Source organism: Podarcis raffonei, chromosome 11 (genome assembly GCF_027172205.1).
Source record: "Podarcis raffonei isolate rPodRaf1 chromosome 11, rPodRaf1.pri, whole genome shotgun sequence".
Taxonomy (NCBI): domain Eukaryota; kingdom Metazoa; phylum Chordata; class Lepidosauria; order Squamata; family Lacertidae; genus Podarcis; species Podarcis raffonei.
In genome coordinates this window covers 8,717,987-8,740,171 of record NC_070612.1, presented here as the reverse complement: position 1 = coordinate 8,740,171, position 22,185 = coordinate 8,717,987, and the positions used below count along the sequence as shown (strand labels likewise).

At 42.4% G+C, this 22,185-nt stretch overlaps 1 protein-coding gene across 9 annotated transcripts in view; it reads right to left on the bottom strand.

The window, feature by feature from the left end:
* ARK2N (arkadia (RNF111) N-terminal like PKA signaling regulator 2N) overlaps window positions 1–15,738 on the bottom strand; it is a 55,933-nt gene extending 40,195 nt beyond the window's left edge. For 3 of the 9 annotated variants that reach the window (XM_053407591.1, XM_053407587.1, XM_053407594.1), the window contains exon 1: window positions 15,483–15,736. The gene's annotated coding sequence lies outside the window, so the exon portion shown is untranslated. Of the gene's footprint in view, window positions 1–10,448; window positions 10,547–10,662; window positions 10,789–15,482 lie in introns of those variants that run through there. The other 6 variants (XM_053407592.1, XM_053407595.1, XM_053407588.1 and 3 more) reach the window with 5 other exon arrangements.
* Window positions 15,739–22,185: the final 6,447 nt, after the last annotated feature.

Genomic DNA, 22,185 nt, shown 5'->3' with positions numbered 1-22,185 from the left:
CTGCATTACTTGATGCGGAACAGCAAAAATGGTAAGGATGACTAGTTCAAGTAGGGTAGGTTATGTGTGTGGGCTCCCGTCCCAATCCTGGGAAAATTGAAGAGTACCTTCCTGCAAATAAAAATTCCATCTGCTTATAATTTTGCTCATCCCCAACCACTGGCCATGTTGGTTGGGAGTGATGGGAGGAACTGGAATCCAACCACAGCTGGAAGGACATAGGCTCTACTATCCCTGCAATAGAGGGGTGCAGCAAAAATGATGCATCTCCACTCCATGATTCTATACTTCCATCACGTTTTCTTCCTCAATTTTCTTTACGGTCACAGCTGCAAAGCCAGGATTCTAGCAAAATCACCTAGGTATATACTTTCGCTCATATCTAGTTAAAATTACTTGCAACACAAAGAAACCTAAAAGCTAGCTTCTTTTCTTCAAAAACTAAGGTTGAGTCAAGTTGGTGTGGAAGACGACCTTTTGGAGGGTTGAGTTCCCCAATCAAACCACCTACCCCAATCTTACCCACTTCACTGGCATCTGCATTTCCCATTGACCGCTGCTTCATCAACATTCTTTATTTGATGTCATATGTAACCAGTCTGATTTAGCTATATGTTGTTGTCATTGAAGGCAAACAAAACTAATTCAGAGAACAATGCTTCATCTTGGCTGTGAGTCCTGGAAGACCTGCTCCCGGCCGTGCAGGTCTTTTTATTCACCTGGCCTGGGAGGGTGGTGCCCTAACTGACTCCAGCTTCAAAAGCAAAGGTCGCTGAACAGACTATTATTGAGCTGAGGTATTGTTTGGGGGAGGTTGTTGCTATTACTGATATTATTATTATTTTGTATCTTTATTTTAGATCTTATGATTTATGTGGAAATTGTTAAATTTGGCTATGTACCTTTTGATGTTTTTTGTTTTGTTTATGAGTACTTATGTCTGTAATAATGTAATTTTTTCGTATGTTGTAAGCTGCCTTGATTGATTGATTGATTGATTGACTGATTGTTCATTAACAAGCACAACAAATGGACAGAAAACAGTCCCAGTCGCAGGATTAATAGATAGTATTAACAGATCTATTAATAATATTGCATATGCCTTATAATTTTAATAGATCTATTACTTATGCTGCATATGTCTTACAATTAGAATTCTCTAATGCTGTAGATTGAAGATTATTATAGAAGGCACACTGAACATGCTGTGCAAGTAGAGCATTTCACGCATTCAAAAAAAATATTTCACGAGTTTTTAGTTTAAGGAAGACTAAGTTTAGAAATCAAGTTTTTATGGAAGGAAATGTTTTGCCCCCATTCTACCAAAGGCTCTGGGAAATTACTCTGGCACTTCACCAGACAATTAATAAATTAGCCTGAGCAGCCACCCTAGACGCAGTGGGCTCTACTCTGTCCAACTAGATGAGTGAAACTAGATGAGTGAAACAAGAGATGAAAGGATGAAATTAGAGCACTATTTCAGCTAGCTTTGCATAAACAAATGAGGGTTAAGAAAACAGACTGCTTCTATTTAGTGCTCAGCAGACAATATACCCAAGCCAGCACTAAGAGGAGGGGAAGTATATTTATTACTGTCTGTAGAACATCCTGTGCATTTTGAAAGCTACATCATATTTAATAAAAGTTTAAGAAGGTGGAAACATAGGGCAGTAATGTAAATGGGACACCACATTCGGATTAACAGATTTCCACTTGCTAAAACAGACTTAACTCTTCCTCTCCTCACTCTTGTGACCCCTCTAATCTGCGCTGGGGGGTTGAGGGATGCTCCCAAACATGGAGAGAAAAGGAAGTTCCATCACATCCACTGGCATGGCATAGGGTGTTGCCCATCAAAATCTAAAAGGTGTGGGCACAATATAAAAAGCTCAAAGCCCAAGCTACTGTGCCAAGCTAGTCAAACACTCAATACAGGCTGAGAAAAAAGGTATGATGCAACTGCATTTGCAACACAGTGGGCAATTCTAGTTATTTCATCTCAAAAAAGAGATCATACGACTGGAAAAGGTGAGGAAAGGGGTAATTAAAATAATCAAGAGTCTGGAGAGTTTTACCCATGTGGAAAGGCTTGGCAATATTTCCTGGGGGTTTTTAAATCTAGAAAAACAAAAATGTAGGGGGTCATTTGTTGGTTTTTTGTTTTTAAATGATAAACAACATGAATAGAGTGGATAGGGGGGAAAACCTCTTAAAATAACTCAGGAGCCCCTTCGCTTCTTGATGAATTTCTAATTTCTAATGTGAAGTCATCTAAGCTTGTGGTCATTACCACATATCATGGCAGTGAAACGGCAAGTTGCTTATGAGTCTGTAGTGTGAAATTGTACTTCTTGTTTTATTTTTTCCATTCAACTGCTTAGCATCAAGGAGGAAAGAGTCTATCAACAGATATCAGCCATAACAGCTAAATGGGATGTCAGAGAGTGTACACCTCTGAGTAAGAGATGCTGGGATAAATACAGGAGGAGAGGGTCAATGCCTTCACATCTTGCCTGCACACTTCCCCAGGTATTGTTAGAAACAAAATGCTGGACTAGCTGAAGCATCAGACTGATCCAACAGGGCTCACAATATGACAATCTACCTTGGGCTTAGGGGAGTACACAAATAAGGATGAATGTAATCAAGAAAGGAATCCTATTCTTGGAACTGCTGACACATCTGTGTTTGATAAATGTCATTTAGGGTGGAATTTAAGCCTTGAATCACCACATAGTGGCCATTGATAACTCCTTATTTTTTCTGTGTCAACTTGGGGTGTTCTGTGCCACACAAACATATCAAAATCAATCAATCATATCTCCCTGGCCCAAGTTAAGCATTCTGTGTAGTACATCACACCAATGCAATGGAGACATTCCACTTTGTGGCTGGAAAAGCAGTGCAGCTTCAAGAGGAAAAATGCAGTGATAGGGAGGTGCATTTATTTGCCCTTTGTTACAGAAGCTATGAAATGAAGCATTTCCTGTATTACAAATAACCAACTCATGAGCAATTCTGAAATATTAACATTGCAACATAAGACATCTCCCTCCCAACTTCAGTGTCTAGACAATTAAACTATTAAGATCTCTGGGGTAAAAACAGTTCTCTTTTAAGGACACCAAATATTGCTAAAATGGTATTTGAGCATCTCTGTCTACATTCCTGGAGTCAATACCTCAATCAACATTTTAGGAATTCTGCTCAATATTTCCAACAAGTAGCATTCATAGATTTGGAGAGATCGTTTGCAAGGTTACAGTTAATAGATGTCATATCCCACCAATATTGTATTTGACTTGTTATGCTGAAGTGGCAGCAGGGTTGCATGGCATAAGCTTTCACCTCAGGGCAATACCTGATGATACTAATCCTTCTGCTGTAAACTATTAAGATTTTATCTGCATGCTGTTAAGTCTCAATGAATGGCAGTGGGCAATTATGTATCTTTGTGCTGGATTATTCTCATGAAATTCTGACAGCTGAAATGCTACTAAATGACAGGTAAACACTTACGTAAATATATGCAATATAAAATAAGTAAACATTTGCCTGTCAGTATAAAGATACCACAAATAACTGCATGTGTCTTGCGGTTGTAGGTTGTCAGTTCAGGGCCTTTGTGTGTGTTAAGAATAAACAGCTCCACAGTTTTTTCACACATACATCCTTTAAGATAGTACAAGTTATTCCTGATGATTCAGGAAAATAAACTGCTTCCGTAAACCAAGTGTCAAACTGGTAGTCATTCAACTGGTGCATTTCATTGCATGTTACAAAATTACTGCACCTACTGATAACTGAATGGTAAATCAATGTGCTCATTCTTATTATATTCTAATCTTTGAGCCTTTGTTGAAGCAAAAAAAGGAGCTGTCATTTCTCTTTGGTTTCCAGTTATGATCTTGATGGCTTCTAAATCCCCAGTGGAGAAGATATAAGGGCCAGGAAAGGAGGATCATCTGATCAGCAAATCACAGAAAGCAACCTAACAGAGGGTGGGATTCATCAGTCCCGTAAGAAGCCCTGTGTGTAAGGGCTTCTACTTACGCAATTGGGTTTTCCCTCCTTTCCTCCCCATGCCCACCCCAAAATTGGCTTTGGAAACCTCCTGGAACAGTGCATGGAGAGGAAGGGGGATTACTCCATCTGGTAAGCTTGCTCAGGCAGAGCATTCAACATAGCGCATTGTTGAATTCCACCCAGAGCAATGGGATTACAGAATCAAGCCAAATATAACCTATGTCATGGATGCAGAACCTGTGGCTCTCCATTGTTGTTGGACTATGACTCCCATTAGTCCCAGATAGCATGGCCAGTGATCAGGAATGCTGGGAGTTATCAGTTTAAGCCAGCAAAACCTAGAGGGCCACAGGCTCTCTCTGAAGGCTTATTTCTGGCTTCTGTTCTCATGATCTTATTAAAATCTATCCTTTCCTTGTTTAAAAAAACTGAAATTTGAGAATACGATACAAGAAAAAAAATCTGTCACATAATTCCAAACATGCTCACCATTAGGGTAAGGGTTACAGTCAATGAGGTGAATGAAGTAGAAATTACACCTTCGAAGTCTATTTTTAAAAGCTGAGAGGGTTCAGCACTGTTTACCCTTATCACTGAGCTGATATAACAATTTCACTAACAGTGGTCTAGTACCTAGTTAAGGTTTCTTTTCAAAACTGGACATCCCTGAATTCAAAATTCTAAATCAAGTTTAATTTGTAGAGTGCTAAAAGATCAAAACTAGTTGGTGCATTTTGTCCAAAGAACAATTGTATAAGCAACTCAACAGGTGATGCGTGATGTTTCTTGAGGCTACAGATTTTTTTAAAGGTGTCTTTAATCATACTGCATGGTGTTTCTACAATTTCTATTGGAGGCTTTTAAAGTTACAGCTTTTATTCTGTGGCACAGCATTAAGCACTCATCAACTGCCATCAAAAGTGAGAGAAGTCCTTCATGTAAACAGAAGATCTAGTTCAAGCCCATGGCCTTAAACGTCCTCAAAGAACTGACATTTTGAATTTCAGCAGTTAATGGAGATGACTGCATTGAGATGACTTGCATTCAACTCTGTTCTCAAACAACACATGAAAAACCATACCCTTTTCCCATTCATCACACTGGCTACATTAAAACAGAGACTTTAATAATTCTTCCTATAGCACAGGCTCTGCTATTCCTGGGAATACATTATTGAAAAAGCTAGGCAAAACTGGCAAATAAAGGGGGTGGATTGAAAACTGGCAGATGATTTTAAAATCCTCATTGAAACTGAACTGTCAAGACTTCACTGAAGTCCTGCTAAATGTAAACAAATATCACCACTGCATTCTACAATTCCATAGTCTCATAAAACTAAAAGATGGTTGTAGAAGCAAGCACAGATTTTACTTAGCTGTTTGAGACAACACAGTAGCATCTGTGAAGTAGAGACTGGAGTAGATTCAGCCAAAGTTCCTTGGTTCAGGTTTCAGGCCCCTTACTAAGTGGATAATTCTGACCACTTTCAAACACTGAGGAAATGGTCAACTTAGGCTGTTACCTGCAAAGTTGTCCTCCTGCAATTACTGCAGGTGCCACACTATATTGGGTACTTTTTCCCTCTGACCAGTAGGAGGCAGGAAATACCAAATCATTTTCTCAGATGGACTCCTTAGGACCAGGCTCCAGGAGTTATTTCAGAGCTTCCTATAACACTAACCTTCACTATTTGAACTTGAACAATAACAGTATCATAAAGCAACCCTTCGGTAACAACAATGATCGTCTCTCCACCCATAAAACATAGACTATACTGCCTATCCACCCCTTTCCCCCTGGACTGGCAAAACATTAATAAAATAAAATAAAACTCAATTACAAGCCCACAGTCAGTCATCTGGTAAAGCCATTACGTAAGTCCCAGATACAAAACAAGACGAAAGTCTTCCAAAACAAACACATTTATCTCTTCCCATCAGTAAAGTATAGAGAAATAAGCGCTTTTTGTTCCAGCGAAGGACGGCTGCACTAGCACCCAAGACAATGCCATTTCAAACTGGGTAGTATCAAAGCAGTACGCACACACAAAATTGGGAAGAATACATTTGAAACACAGCCAAGTAAGAACAGACTGCTTGGTTGGAACTAACAAACAAAAATGCCAAAGGGGGCTAATACATTTTCTGCAAAGGGTACCCTCATTACTTTGTAAGCCTCCATATTAGAAGCTTGTAAGCATTTAGAAACAGATGTCTCAGAGGCTATAGCCTTGATTTTTTCTTAACACAGTAAGTAAAGGAAAGTCAACTAAAATCTAAAAGATGCTGCTCTGGAAATAAAAATTAAAAAAAACCTTCAGGGCCCTAACATCTGAGGAAAGACAAGCTTTCTATCCTTTGGGCCACTAAAATTTGGATTGAAAACTGGTGAAATTTATGCAAACATTTTACATAAATTAGAATTAACCACAGACCTGGATAGAGAACTCTGAAGATAACATCACCTGAAAAATCCCTGAGTTAGGAGTGTGTATGGCAACTAGCAATGAACCTTTAAGAAAGGGAAAGTCAAATAACCTTGGAAATAGACATTTAATTCAACATGCAACTTAAATGGGCCCAGTGTGTTGGGAGTTAGATCAGGAAGGCCCATGTGCAAACTCAACCATGAAGTTCAGTGGGTGACTCTGGGCAAGACACTAGCTTTCAGCCTAATCTACCGCTACAGGCTGAAATGACAAAGATTACCTATATGGACTGAGATGCTGTGATACGAGATTACCCTATGCATGTTGCCCTGAGCTCCTTGGCGGAAAGGTGAAACACAAATGCTATAAAATAAATTCACACATATTACTTCATTTCTGTATGCTTTGGGCAACAACTGTAATTGTGCAAGAACGAGTCCTACTGTAACATCTTGAATTAATAGGTTCCCTGAAGTTTAGATGTTTTGTAAAGAAATACCCAAATTGCACCACTTACAATTTCAGTATATATTTTTTAATATTACAAAACAACATTTCTATGGAGATCATAGTTTGATTATTGTTGCTGAGCTAGTATAATAAAATTGACAATAGTGTCTTTGTCATGTTATTCTGAGACGATCAAATTAAGAAGTACACAAGCTTTCCAGTGACACATACTGGTAACTCTTATACAGACCTTAAAGGCAGCTAACCTTGACTCCAAGAGAAAGTGGTCTGCAACATTTTTTCAATGTAAAAAAAAAATTTTTTTTAAGAAAATCCTTCCTATTTCAAACAATACATTGGACCGAGCCAAAGTCAGAGTATCTACAAAGCAACAAATGCAAATGACAATAGACAGAAACACATGGGGATTCACCGTACTTGACCACTTCCTCTCAAAAAGGAAAGCCGTACTAATCTTTAGAAGACATGCCTGAAAACAAGTTACTGAATACAACAGATTGTCTAGAAGTTTTTGATTATAACGGTAGGCTGCAGTCTGTAACTGACGTAGGAAAAGGTGTATTGTAAATTCACAATCTAAACCTTAAAGCTAGCATAGTGACTCTGTTTATGCTGGAACAGACATGAGAGGAATCATCTTATTTATTAATCCCAAAATAAATTGTATCTTGGATTGCTTCTAAGACAGACATTGTTTACAGTGCTAGGTATTTATTGCTATCACATTTGTAGCAGAAGCTCACCGTCACCACTGAGAATAGTTCTATTAAAAATAGCGCTTCTGTAGTGGAACTCTTTAAAAAAAGCCATACTAATATAAATAATATAGATAAGCAGCGACATTAGCAAGTTTTTTTTCTTACCTGGTTTCGTTAGTTCACTTTTGAAAGCACACTATAAATATACTTGGGGATGATATTTCATAGCAGTGATACCCACGGAGTCAAGCAACTCTAATTCTTAGTTTTATCTAAGCCCTAAAGAGCAATACTAAAGCTCTATCTTAAATTGAAGTGGGCAGAGTTGCTGAAGTGGAGTTGAAAGTTTTTTTTATTAAAAAAACCCCAACTTCAACTATCTTTCCTTTCTAGGGCTGAACTCTTAAGCCAAATACAGTTACTCAAAGGGAAAGTCCCACTGAACTCTGTGACTTACAATTGCATAAGCATGCACAGGGTTGGGTTGCATGCGTGAAAAAGCATATTATTGATTAAGCTCTGTTAAACCAGAGGTTTGGTGGTAACTACAGGATTCCCAATCCTGTGTTTGCTGCTGATGTGCAAAGTGGAGGAAGGAATTCACAGGGGAGCCGACTTGGGGGGAAAGGGAGGGGGTTGCTTAACTGTTCCTCTGCCAGCTGTTACCCCAGCTACAACCCTTCATTTAGACTTTTCAGGAAAGCAAAGGAATCAGCACCGGTAAGAGTGAAAGCTGCCAATTCAGAAATGCCGCTGTACTGCAAATTTGTCCATTTTTTACCCAGACATTTAATGCACGTTTCCACTAATTTCTTCAACTTTATAGTTTTGCACAAAGACTTGTCACACTTACTTTGTGGTTGTTGGTTTTTTTTACTGTTTGCTATATTTTAAAAAACCCAAAACTGAAAGTTCATTAACTCAAATTTACACCCAAATTTGTTACAAATCTATCTCACTTTTCTTTCAGCTCAAGGTGGCACAGCTAGAATTTTCTTTATCTTCACAACCACTTGAGGTATGCTTGGCTATGAGTTAGCTAATGGCTCCAGTGAAATTAATGACATAGCAAACAACTGAAATTGGGTCTGGTATATCCAAATCAACCACTTTGCCTATTCCCCTACACTGAACACTATCCAAAGATAAGAAGGGAAGAAATCCTAAATGCTGTCATTTATTTTTGCAAATACGCTTACATAATTAGGGGTGGCAGTCAGCTAAGTTTTACTCAAAATAGACCATGATTAAACCAGGGCCATGAAATTCAACAGGTCTGTTCTGAGTAAAGCTTAGTTGAATATCTTCCTAAATGTGGACCCTTTAAACAGAAAACTGAGTGCTATATGCCAGTCTATAAAATACAGGGATGTTTATAAATAAAAAAGTGGTTTCCAACCAGTGTGCCGTGGCACCCTGGGGTGCCTTGAATGATGGTCAGGGGTGCTGTGGGCAACACTGGCCTCTGTCCCTCTTTCCTTCCCTCCTCTGATGCCCTCTCATGTCTCTGCCTCCAAAAGGCTTGCTCAGCTGTTTGTTCCAGCAGCCCTGGCTCTCCAGCTCTCCAGAAAAATGGTGGCTCTGGGGCTAGCCAGGGGGTGCTTCCCAGGCCCCTGTGGGGCAGTGGGAGGCACCTCTCTTTGGGGCAGGGGAGGCAGCTCAGAGACCAGGGACAGCGGCAGTAGCTGCCCAAAGCACTCCCAAGGACAGGAGAGGAGGGTGAAGGCACACTCCACAAGGGAGGGCGTTCGAAAAAGGTGAAGGGCTAACAGCTCTGCAGGCAAGGGGTGACATAACTGGGCTCCTGAGCCCCACAGGGGTGCCCCAAAAAGAATGTAGTTGGTCAAGGGAGCCGTGGACCCAAAAAGGTTGAAAACCTCTGATCTAAAGTAACAAAAACTACATTACAAGGGCAATTGGGGACTTTTGAATAGCATAACTAGGTGAATAGATAAAAAGGTAACGGTAAAGGTACCCCTGCCCGTACGGGCCAGTCTTGACAGACTCTAGGGTTGTACGCTCATCTCACTCTACAGGCCGGGAGCCAGCGCTGTCTGCAGACACTTCCGGGTCACGTGGCCAGCATGACAAGCTGCATCTGGCGAGCCAGCGCAGCACACGGAACGCCGTTTACCTTCCTGCTGGTAAGCGGTCCCTATTTATCTACTTGCACCCGGGGGTGCTTTCGAACTGCTAGGTTGGCAGGCGCTGGGACCGAACGACAGGCGCGCACCCCGCTGTGGGGATTCGAACCGCCAACCATGCGATTGGCAAGTCCTAGGCGCTGAGGTTTTACCCACAGCGCCACCCGCGTCCCAGGTGAATAGATAAGTAAAGCCAATTATCCCACTTTTTGTTCTCCTCTGTGACTTTTTCACACTTCATCCCCTCCTCCAAAAAGCACATACACACACACTACTAGGAAATTAGCACCATTAACAAGAGCTGATAAAATTACACTTGAAGTCGCCAAGTAATAAAAATCCACTCTGGATCAGTTTCTCTTTTCGGTACACAACTTCCTCATATCACTGACCACAGATAAACAACATATCGCAAGCAAGTCAGTTATATTGCTCAGAACAGCTAAGACCTTTTACCATATACTTGGTCTCTCTGCTTCAAAAGTTCACATTCTACAAGCAGCTATGAGAAATAGCAACTAAGGCATATATTTGCAAAGAAAAATGGGCATTTGGAAGGAAATTGCCTTTACATGTTTATTCTCTTTTTAAAAAAGCAAAATGAAACACTACAAAAGGAGGAAGGGACTGAGGTGTAATTGCATTTCCTCAGATGCCACTTTTAGCATTTCAGTTAACTACTTTCGCAGTGATGGTTAAAGGTACACCTATTCTGTTCCTCTCTCTTTTATTTCACTAGCCAGCGTGGGATGAGGTGTCCCATAATTAGAACCTGAAGAGACAGAGGTTTAAATAATTCAAAGACGGAAATTGTCAGGTTTCAAAACCATTTAAGAAGCATTATTTGCAATGCTTACATTCTCTAAGACAGCAAAAAGCTTCATTTTCTCTTTACCTTTAATATATTTTTCAATTCTATTGGCTAGCGTAAACATGTACTTTGAAACATTTCCGTAAGTGCTTCCAACACAGTACAGGTGCTTTGCAGATCATGTTATCCAACATCCATCACCACCGATCTTGGTAAAATATTAAAACATAGTTATCATAATCAATGATACACTTCTAATTTTGCAGCTATGTTTAACACATTTGAGCAGCCTTCTATATTTCAGTGTTAATTCTTTGATCCTTATACCTAGCCAAACACAGACACTAATTAACTCCTCCAGCTATGGAAGAACCATGAGAGTATTCCTCAAGTTTATTGCTCAGTCATTCTCAGTATATCAGTTGAGAACTCCCCTCTTGAGACAGAAAAATATTTCTGCTGCTTTTAGGGAAGACTAAAGTACAGAGGAAAGAACCCCACAATTAGAACAAGATATATTTGTCCTTTATGCAGCTTATTTTATTCAGAGTCTGTTATCAACAGCAAATGAACTCAAAATGTCCTCACAAGCTGGATCCCCCAGAGTTAAAATACTTCAGAAAGGTTTCGTGCTATTCCTTTCAATTTTTTAGAAGGCAGAAACAATAAAACCACAAATGAACAATAAATGCTGCCCTTGTAACAAGAAGCTAGGAGGGATCTACAGCAGGCGTCCCCAAACTCAGCCCTCCAGATGTTTTGGGACTACAACTCCCATCATCCTAGTTAACAGGACCAGTGGTCAGGGATGATGGGAATTGTAGTCCCAAAACATCTGGAGGGCCGAGTTTGGGGGTGCCTGATCTACAGTCTGCTTGAGGGCTCCAATAAGTCAGTCATAGGGCAAGCAGCAAAGTTTTTGAATGTGGCTATCCATATTAGACCACTTATGATGGCTATATATACACACACAAACTGCTAGCATTATAATTCTGGGTTTTTAGTTGCATTCAACTGCATCTTTGTTTTGTTATTTATTGTCAATTGTTAGTTGTTATAAAACATTTAAATGGTCAGATGGCTGCAAATAAAGAGATGATATTGATAATGAGTTGTAGTTCAGCAACATCTGCAGGGCAGCAGATTACTACTACCCCTTCTCTACAGCATTTGCAAATTAACAACATTCACACCTACATATGTGTTTTTTAAAAAGCAACAGCAATACTTTTGAAAAAATTAACCAGTCCCATTCAAGCACTAGGGGATAGTATCAGATAACATTTCATACTTGCTGTTGCTGTAGTCCTATCCACATAGGGGAAAGTGACAGCTTAGGGACTGTCAATCCAACAGAAAGAGAAAATATGTATAAATGAAACATGAAGGCTCTTCATTTGCGTTTGGGATTCTAACCCACATTCTGTAGTCACGGATCAGAATATAAAGCACTGCACATGGTGCCCCACTCATACAGAAGAGATAGTTCAGGTTTCCTTGCCACAACAGCTCCTCACATTCTACAAAGAATTGCTCCTGAAAGTCAAGCAAGGCTCTTGGTTTTGGGAAGAAGGCATGAGGACTCTGACAAGGTCCTAGAGTGCTCCTGCCTGGTTAGCAATTTCTCAGCTTTAGGAAGGAGGTGGGAGGGCTGTAGGACCCTGTCAGAATCCTCACACCTTCCCAAAGTCCAACACCTCACTTAGCCAGCTTTTGGAAGGCAGCACAAGTGGGGTTATCAAATCCCCCCCCCCCCGCAACAGGCCAGTGTGTGGCCCACAAGTCCTGTATTGAAGTACACTTGTGGTCCACTTGGTATGAAAAGTTGAACCGCCCTACTCTAGACAACGCTTGATGCAAAAAATGGGGCTCTGGCTGGAAAGGAAAATCAGTGTATACGTCCATGTTATTCTGAGAACCCATGCTGGAGAAACACCACAGAAACGTAACTACCCTTCCATTCAATCAACTGTAGCAAGAAACAAAAAGTTACTTTTTACCAGTATGTAAACTAGGTTCCAATTGTAAAGGTAAAGGGACCCCTGACTGTTAGGTCCAGTCGCAGACAGCTCTATGTGTTATTAACAATGTTTGTTAACAAACTTGTAACTAAGCTAAATGGGCTCAAAGAAGAATACTGAGAAACGGCATATGAATTCAACAGCTATTTTTAAAAAAAGAAAAACTTATTAACCAAGTGAACAGATTCTTATAATCCTTAATTCAGCTCCTAAAAGAAAATTGACATTGTTGAAGTATGCACATTTTGCCCTTTAATATAGAATGTTACACTTTGTGAATGAACAGCAGCAAATGTTAGAATGCTATCTAAATTCTGAACTAATTTAAAATGAGCTAAGTATATAAAAATAATCAAACCAAGGTAACATTTGGGTTTCCACAATTATTGCAAAAGCCCATCCACACTCTATTCCTGCTGTCCTGTTACATCAGAGGTCTCACCAATGTTAAAAAACCCATCATGTCCATGGACATCTGGCTTGTTGTCACTTGCAAAATAGTAAACTCTTATTTGAATTTGTGTACACTCTACAAACAGAAGCATGTACTGGTCCTCTGGCTATTGCAAGAAGAACATTTGCTTTGAATGATTTGTTGATGCTGAATTATGGGCTCATCAATAACATCATACATTTTGCCCTAAGCATAAAAAATGATGTCCTCCAACATTATAAATTCTTCTGATTAAGTGACCTACAGCAGTCACTATTATTACTCAACAGCCCACAGGGCTTGTAAAAATAGTTGCTAAATCTACAAATTAAACTTCACTAGAGCAATGTGTCAGGTCACAGAAATTCAAAGCAGCTATATTTATCATTTACTGTCATTAACCCAGCTGAAAGGAATTCTTTACTTGAAGCCAGACAGTTGTATTTCAGTTACACCTCTGGCTTGTTTCCACCTTTGCTAACAGTGGTAGATAAAATATTCAAAGGAATGGGGAGAGGGAGGGAGAGACGAGGGCAAGGGGAAAAGGTTTAACACCTAATATCTTTGCAGCCTTATAAAGGGATAGGAGGTCAGTACAGATCAGATCACCATGCCGCAAAGGAAATAATAACTAACAACCAATCTGGAATAATTTTCAATTGAAAAAAGTGGATTAGGATGGATTAACAAGAATGTCCTGGACTGCATGTCACTTAAAACCAGAGTTTAAAATATACAACGGTTTACGGTGAACAAGCAGCAAGCTAATGCCTGCTGCTCCGAAGATCACACTTGACTGCTCCCCAGCTCTTTCCTTCAGTGCGCCAGGGAGGAAACAAAGCAGAAGAAGGCTTCACATCATGTGCGAGCCCATACTCATAGTTTGCTTTCTCCAAACCAGCCGCCGTTTGTTTGCCTTACCACTCATTGTTTGACTGGAGAACTTGTACCATGAAGCCAACCTGGCTCTGAACAGGCAGGATTGGGGAGGCACAAAGTGCCTGTAATTTCAAGAGCAAACACCAGCAGTTTGGCCATTCACCTTATTCACAGTATAAATTAAACTATGGTTTACAGTGTCGTACGAACCTGGCCAATATATCTGCATTTGAACTTGCCCCAAGGGAGACCCATAGAAAGTGTCTGAGCAAACTCCACCTCCCTTGCCACTACATACACATATCACGGCAATCTTGTATCTGGGGAAAAGTGCACTCTAGTACATTAAGCTCCATTAGTGAATAGAAAAGGAGGTATCCCTGCTTCTTTCCAAAATGAAAGAAAGATTACAAAGTTACCCTCATAGAAGGAGGCTCATGGTTTTCATTTACCACAGGTGTGAGGGTTTTGTGGCCCTCTAGGTATTGTTCGACTATCACCCTTGACCACTGGCCCTACTAACTGGAACTGATGGGAATTGAAGTCACAAAATTCAGAGGCCTAGGTTCCCCATCTATACTTAACACCCTCTGATCTCTCACAGCTACTCTATTAGGCCCTCTCTTTCCACCAAGAACTTCTTTATCATACATGTTAAACACATTTACTAACAGATCTGATTGGAACCAAAGGAATAAACTTCTGAGATGATGTCCCTTAGGCACAGACTTAAGTTGGGGAGGCAGAGAGAGGCAGCCAGCTTGTCCATGGTGGAAAGCAAAAAAGAGTGGGTGGGTGGAATGTGCTACAGGTGAGAAAACCATCACCCCATAGAAGCAATGACTCAAGGAAAAGCCACCCATCCCCTTCTTTCTTAAGTTTCCAAGAAAACACAAAAGAGGGGAGATGAGGCTATTTCCTCGAGATTTCACTATTTCAAGGTTAGGCATGGAGCGGATGAGAAGCAGCAGAGTCATGGCTAGTTAATTCTACATCTGGTGCAGTCCTCCCCCCTCAAAAAAAACCCTGGCCCTAACATTCCCCACCCCCGATCTCCTCATTTCTCAACCGTGTGCAGAATTACAGGGCCATGCCAACCCGCTCATCTTAAGGAAACCTGACAAGGCAGGTTTCCTTAAGGGGGGGGTCTCTGCCTCCTGACCCCCTTGGCCCGCATGCACCCCCCCTCAATAAACAGCTACACCCCGGGGAGAAGCGCTGGTTTCTTTTGAGGTGGTGAGGGGGGCAAAGGGACCACCAAGGAACGAATCGTGTGCGGAGGGGGGGAGGGTTTGAAAGAGAGCAGCCCTCCTCTCCACCTGGCCCCTCTCTTTAAACCTCAAGATTTGAGGCGGGGGGGGGGGCTTGGATGAAGCGTTGCCAGGCGACAAGGCGAAAACGGAGGCCGACCAAGGTCGAGAGCCTCAAAACTTGCCGCCGTGCGCGCTCTTGAACCCACCCACCCCCAAGCCTTCCGAGGGGTCGAGGGGGCGGCTAGCGGGGATCCCCCCCACCCCGACTGTGGGGCCTGGATTCTCAAGGAGGGCCGCTTGGAAAAGGGGGTCACTCACCACCAGGGCCGCCGCCGAGGCTCCTCCCGGCCTCAGGCCCCGCGGAAGGGAGCAGCTCGAGCATGAGGGGCCGGGTGTCCTCCCTCCGTCACCACCGGCTCGCCCTCGCCCTCGCCCTCTCCTCCTCCTCCTCCTCCTCCTCCTCGGCCCAGCGGGGAGGGAGCGGAAATGTCACCGCAGGGAGGGAAGGAGAGAGGCCGCTGGGCTCGCCTCGGCTCCGGCTCCCTTCGGCGTCACTTCCGGCGGCGGCGGCGGCTTCGTCGTCGGAGGGGGAAAGGCGAAGAGGGAGGCGGCGGAGAAGAGCGGCTGACGCAAGGGCGCGCGAGCCGCGGCAGCGCCGCCTAGCGGCTCCCGGGGCGCGCGCATTGGGCGGGAAAGCGGAGCCCCTCGCGCGACTCCAACGGGTTTCCCTCAGGGAGGGCGAAATTGGCGCGCTTTTCCCAACGGCCGCTGACAGGAGTGAAAAGGTTCATTGCTAATCGCAACACAAATGAAATGAAATAAGATAACGCACGTCAAAAGTTACAAAAGCACACTGAACATTAATCACAAGGTTCTGCAAATGGGGGGGGGAATGCATGTATCTATACCTACATATATATATATATATATATATATATATATATATATATATATATATATATATATATATGTGTGTGTGTGTGTGTGTGTATGTATATATATCTAGGTGTGGGTGTGGGTTGGTGTACATGTGTGTGTGTGTGTGTATATATATACAGATTCCTCACTGGCCTTGCAGACAACTTCATTGTCCAGAAAGTGGGAGAAGCAACAAGAGGAACAGCCATTTTAGATCTGGTCCTAACCAATGTTGATGACCTGGTTAGTGGGGTAGAAGTGGAAGGATCATTAGGCGCGAGTGATCATGCTCTTCTGAAGTTTACTATACAGCGGAAAGGAGCAGCCAAGCATACTAGGACTCAATTTCTTGACTTTAAGAAAGCCGACTTCATAAAACTTAGGGAAGTGCTTGGTGAGATCCCATGGACAGTAATACTAAAAGGAAAGGGAGTTCATGATGGCTGGGAGTTTGTTAAGAGGGAGATAGTAAAAGCACAACTTCAGGCAATACCAATGAGACGGAAACATGGAAGGTGCCTAAAGAAGCCAGGGTGGCTATCTAAAGAACTTTTAACTGAGTTAAGATTAAAAAAGGATGTGTACAAAAAATGGAAAAGGGGGGAAACCACCAAAGAGGAATTCAAACAAATAGCCAGCACGTGTAGACACAAAGTCAGAAAAGCTAAAGCACAGAATGAACTCAGGCTTGCTAGAGAGGTTAAAAGCAACAAAAAAGGCTTTTATGGGTATGTTCGTAGCAAAAGGAAGAACAAAGAAACAGTGGGGTCACTCAGAGGAGAAGATGGTGAAATGCAAACAGGGGACACAGAAAGGGCTGAAATCCTCAATGCCTTCTTTGCCTCAGTCTTCTCCGATAAAGAAAACAATGCCCGACCTGAAGAATTTGGAGCAAATGATTCAGCAGAGGAAACACAGCCCAGAATAACTAAGGAGATAGTACAAGAATACTTGGCTAGTCTAGATGTATTCAAGTCTCCAGGGCCAGATGAACTGCATCCAAGAGTATTAAAAGAACTGGCAGATGTGATTTCAGAACCACTGGCAGTCATCTTTGAGAATTCCTGGAGAACAGGCGAAGTCCCGGCAGACTGGAGGAGGGCAAATGTTGTCCCTATTTTCAAAAAGGGGAAAAGAGAGGACCCAAATAATTACCGCCCAGTCAGTCTGACATCAATACCAGGGAAGATTCTGGAGCAGATCATTAAGCAAACAGTCTGTGAGCACCTAGAAAGGAATGCTGTGATCACCAATAGTCAGCATGGATTTCTGAAAAATAAGTCATGTCAGACTAACCTGATCTCGTTTTTTGACAGAATTACAAGCCTGGTAGATGAAGGGAACGCAGTGGATGTAGCCTACCTTGATTTCAGCAAGGCATTTGACAAGGTGCCCCATGATATTCTTGTAAAGAAGCTGGTAAAATGCGGTCTTGACTATGCTACCACTCAGTGGATTTGTAACTGGCTGACTGACCGAACCCAAAGGGTGCTCATCAATGGTTCCTCTTCATCCTGGAGAAGAGTGACTAGTGGGGTGCCACAGGGTTCTGTCTTGGGCCCGGTCTTATTCAACATCTTTATCAACGACTTGGATGATGGACTCAAGGGCATCCTGATCAAATTTGCAGATGACACCAAACTGGGAGGGGTGGCTAACACCCCAGAGGACAGGATCACACTTCAAAACGACCTTGACAGATTAGAGAACTGGGCCAAAACAAACAAGATGAATTTTAACAGGGAGAAATGTAAAGTATTGCACTTGGGCAAAAAAAATGAGAGGCACAAATACAAGATGGGTGACACCTGGCTTGAGAGCACTACATGTGAAAAGGATCTAGGAGTCTTGGTTGACCACAAACTTGACATGAGCCAACAGTGTGATGCGGCAGCTAAAAAAGCCAATGCAATTCTGGGCTGCATCAATAGGAGTATAGCATCTAGATCAAGGGAAGTAATAGTGCCACTGTATTCTGCTCTGGTCAGACCTCACCTGGAGTACTGTGTCCAGTTCTGGGCACCACAGTTCAAGAAGGACATTGACAAACTGGAACGTGTCCAGAGGAGGGCAACCAAAATGGTCAAAGGCCTGGAAACGATGCCTTATGAGGAACGGCTAAGGGAGCTGGGCATGTTTAGCCTGGAGAAGAGGAGGTTAAGGGGTGATATGATAGCCATGTTCAAATATATAAAAGGATGTCACATAGAGGAGGGAGAAAGGTTGTTTTCTGCTGCTCCAGAGAAGCGGACACGGAGCAATGGATCCAAACTACAAGAAAGAAGATTCCACCTAAACATTAGGAAGAACTTCCTGACAGTAAGAGCTGTTTGACAGTGGAATTTGCTGCCAAGGAGTGTGGTGGAGTCTCCTTCTTTGGAGGTCTTTAAGCAGAGGCTTGACAACCATATGTCAGGAGTGCTCTGATGGTGTTTCCTGCTTGGCAGGGGGTTGGACTCGATGGCCCTTGTGGTCTCTTCCAACTCTATGATTCTATGATTCTATTCTCTCTCTCTCTCTCTCTCTCTCTATATATATATATATATAAATACACACATATGTATATGATTTCATTATGACTGGGATATTTATCATTATAACAAGCAAATAATGCAATAAATTTGCTCGTAATGTTATATATGTTATTAAATTTAGCAGCCACTTTTCTCCTCGCAACACAAATTGACCTGCAAAGAAACAAAACAGGCAAACTAAACAAACCCCATATATGAAGACCCAGAAATGTGTGTGCTCGTGTGTCTATACGTATGTTTATATTCATATACACATTCTTCTTTTATTAGATTTATATACTGCCCTTCCTCCGAAGGCCACAGGGTTGACAACATAAAAAATGCCAAAAAAACATACTATTTAGAGCCGGCTTCCTCAACCTGGGCCCTCCAGATGTTTTTTGGCCTACAACTCCCATGATCCCTAGCTAGCAGGACCAGTGGTCAGGGATGATGGGAATTGTAGTCTCAAAACATCTGGAGGGCTGAGGTTCAGGAAGCCTGATTTAGAGCATCACGTACCAGGAAGGCTCCTGGAGCATCTTACAATCAATTAACCTAAGATGGTACCTACACTCAGGTATACATACATACAAGCACATGTGTGTGTGTGTGTATCTATGGCCTTTTCAGCTTGAAAGTACGGTTTTTGTTTACTTTGCTACGCATTTTCATGTTTCTACATTGCAAAACGCCCTGTGATTCCTGGATGAAAGGACGGATAGAAATTTAATAAATAATAGTAATACGAATAAAATTATATATGTGTGTGAGTTGTGGGAGTGCCTCACTTCTAAATTTTGGCATCACTTTGGATCCACTTTGGATCAGGCCAAAGGGTGTCCATGTAGCCGAGCCCTCTGTCCTCATGGTGGCCAGACCAGATACCCCAGAAGGGAAAGACGCAAGCAGGATTTGAACGCAGGAGTCGCTCTCCCCTCCGGCGTTTTCCAGAAACTGCTGCTTCCAACCATGAAGAGCACAGCCTCCTTGATGGCTAGTTGCCATCAACAGCCTCACTCTCCTCCATAAATGGGTCTAATCCACTTTTAAAGCCATCCCCGTGAGCCATCTCTGCTGTTCCATAATTTCTCCATGCGCTGTGTACTTTACGTCTGCCCCAAACTTTCCTAGGATGCCCACGGGTTCCAGTATCATAAGACAGCGAGAAATAACTTCTCTCCATCCATGCCAGGTGGAGTTTTATAGAACTTCTATCACGTCACCTCTTTCTCGCCTATCCTCTAAACTAAGAAAGTCCTAAAAGCTGCGACCATTCCTCAGAAGGGAGCCACTCCATCCAATTTCAGTTGCCCTGTTCTGAACCTTTCCCAACCCTAAAATATCCCTTTTGAGGGCAAGGCGACCAAAACTGCACGCAGTAGCCCACCATAAATTCCTATTATGGTGGCATTATGATAGCTGCCAGTTTGGTTTTCAATTCCTCTCCTTGCGATCCCTAGCATTTAATTTGACTTTTCCCACAGCTATTGCGCACTAAAGGATACAGGAGCACCTCAAGAAACACACAGCTGGAGAATGACGCCTTTTATACTCCCTCCTGGCCGGAAGGAGCCTATGGCCTGCCTAGGTGGGCTGTCTCAGCTCAGGATTTGAAGGCGATTGGCTGAGGCTGCTACCTGCAGCTCCGTGGCTCACCACGTGAGGGAGCTGTATACAAAACTAGCAACTTCTGGCAGCCCTTGTGCCAAAAATGGAGTGCTGCCATTTAAATTTCCCGCAATACTTTGGAGCAACTCAATTATCAGATTTTGTTGTTGTTGTTGTTTAGTTGTGTCCGACTCTTTGTGACCCCATGGACCAGAGCACGCCAGGCACTCCTGTCTTCCACTGCCTCCCGCAGTTTGGTCAAACTCATGCTGGTAGCTTCGAGAACACTGTCCAACCACCTCGTCCTCTGTCGTCCCCTTCTCCTTGTGCCCTCCATCTTTCCCAACATCAGGGTCTTTTCCAGGGAGTCTTCTCTTCTCATGAGGTGGCCAAAGTATTGGAGCCTCAGCTTCACGATCTGTCCTTCCAGTGAGCACTCAGGGCTGATTTCCTTCAGAATGGAGAGGTTTGATCTTCTTGCAGTCCATGGGCCTCTCAAGAGTCTCCTCCAGCACCATAATTGAAAAGCATCCATTCTTCGGCGATCAGCCTTCTTTATGGTCCAGCTCTCACTTCCATACATCACTACTGGGAAAACCATAGCTTTAACTATACAGACCTTTGTTGGCAAGGTGATGTCTCTGCTTTTTAAGATGCTGTCTAGGTTTGTCATTGCTTTTCTCCCAAGAAGCAGGCGTCTTTTAATTTCGTGACTGCTGTCACCATCTGCAGTGATCATGGAGCCCAAGAAAGTAAAATCTCTCACTGCCTCCATTTCTTCCCCTTCTTTTTGCCTGGAGGTGATGGGACCAGTGGCCATGATCATCGTTTTTGTGATGTTGAGCTTCAGGCCATATTTTGCGTTCTCCTCTTTCACCCTCATTAAAAGGTTCTTTAATTCCTCCTCACTTTCTGCCATCAAGGTTGTGTCATCTCCATATCTCTGGGACAAAATGGTAAATTTAAAGTAATGACTTGTAGCCCACCTGGCACAGAAACCCCAGGCAGACTTCAGCTCTGGTCAGTTTGGTCCCCTTCAGCTCCCCAAAGATGGTTGGGGTGCTGATATTGGGCCCCACTAGCATTTACTGGGAGTAGGCGGGAGTGGGCAAGAGAGAAATGGAACTGGTTGCTTCTAGGTGCCATTTTTAGTTAAAGTTCTAAAGTTCTAAAGTTTTTAATATTTTATTAAGTTTCCATTTTATAATATATAGACCTAACAGAAGCAGAAGACATCAAGAAGAGGTGGCAAGAATACACAGAGGAATTATACCAGAAAGATATGGATGTCTCGTACACCCCAGGTAGTGTGGTTGTAAACCTTGAGCCAGACATCCTGGAGAGTGAAGTCAAATGGGCCTTAGAAAGCACTGCCAGTGGAAGTGATGATATTCCTGCTTATTTAACTTATATGCAGAAATCATCATGCGAAAGGCTGGGCTGGATGAATCCCAAGCCGGAATTAAGATTGCCAGAAGAAATATCAACAACCTCAGATATGCAGAAGACCGTGATCACAGCAAATGACAAACCTAGACAGTAGTGAATATATAGATATATCCTCATTACTCACATTGCTTTTTGCTCATATGAGCTGATCGACTCACCCCCCCCCCCCGATTCATGGTTACCTTAATTCTTTACTATATCATCACATTTGTACTTTTTCCTAATTACTTTTCCCATTACCATTGTCATATTATTTAAATAAAATGTAAAAAGGTAGAATCATCAACATTACAAGTCTTCTTAAGTCGATCATGCTAGTGTTGTTATATGTTTACAATTGTCTTTCAAGTATTGTATAAATTTGCCCCAGTCTTTTCGGAAAGCTTGATCACACCGGTTTCGGATTTTCCCGGTCAGCTTCCTAAAGTTAATCAAACCTTGAATGGTTTCTGCTCCTGTATACAATAAGAGTACCGCCTTCCGGGCAGCAGTCAAATCAGATTGCTACACATGTTGATTGTAAAGGATGG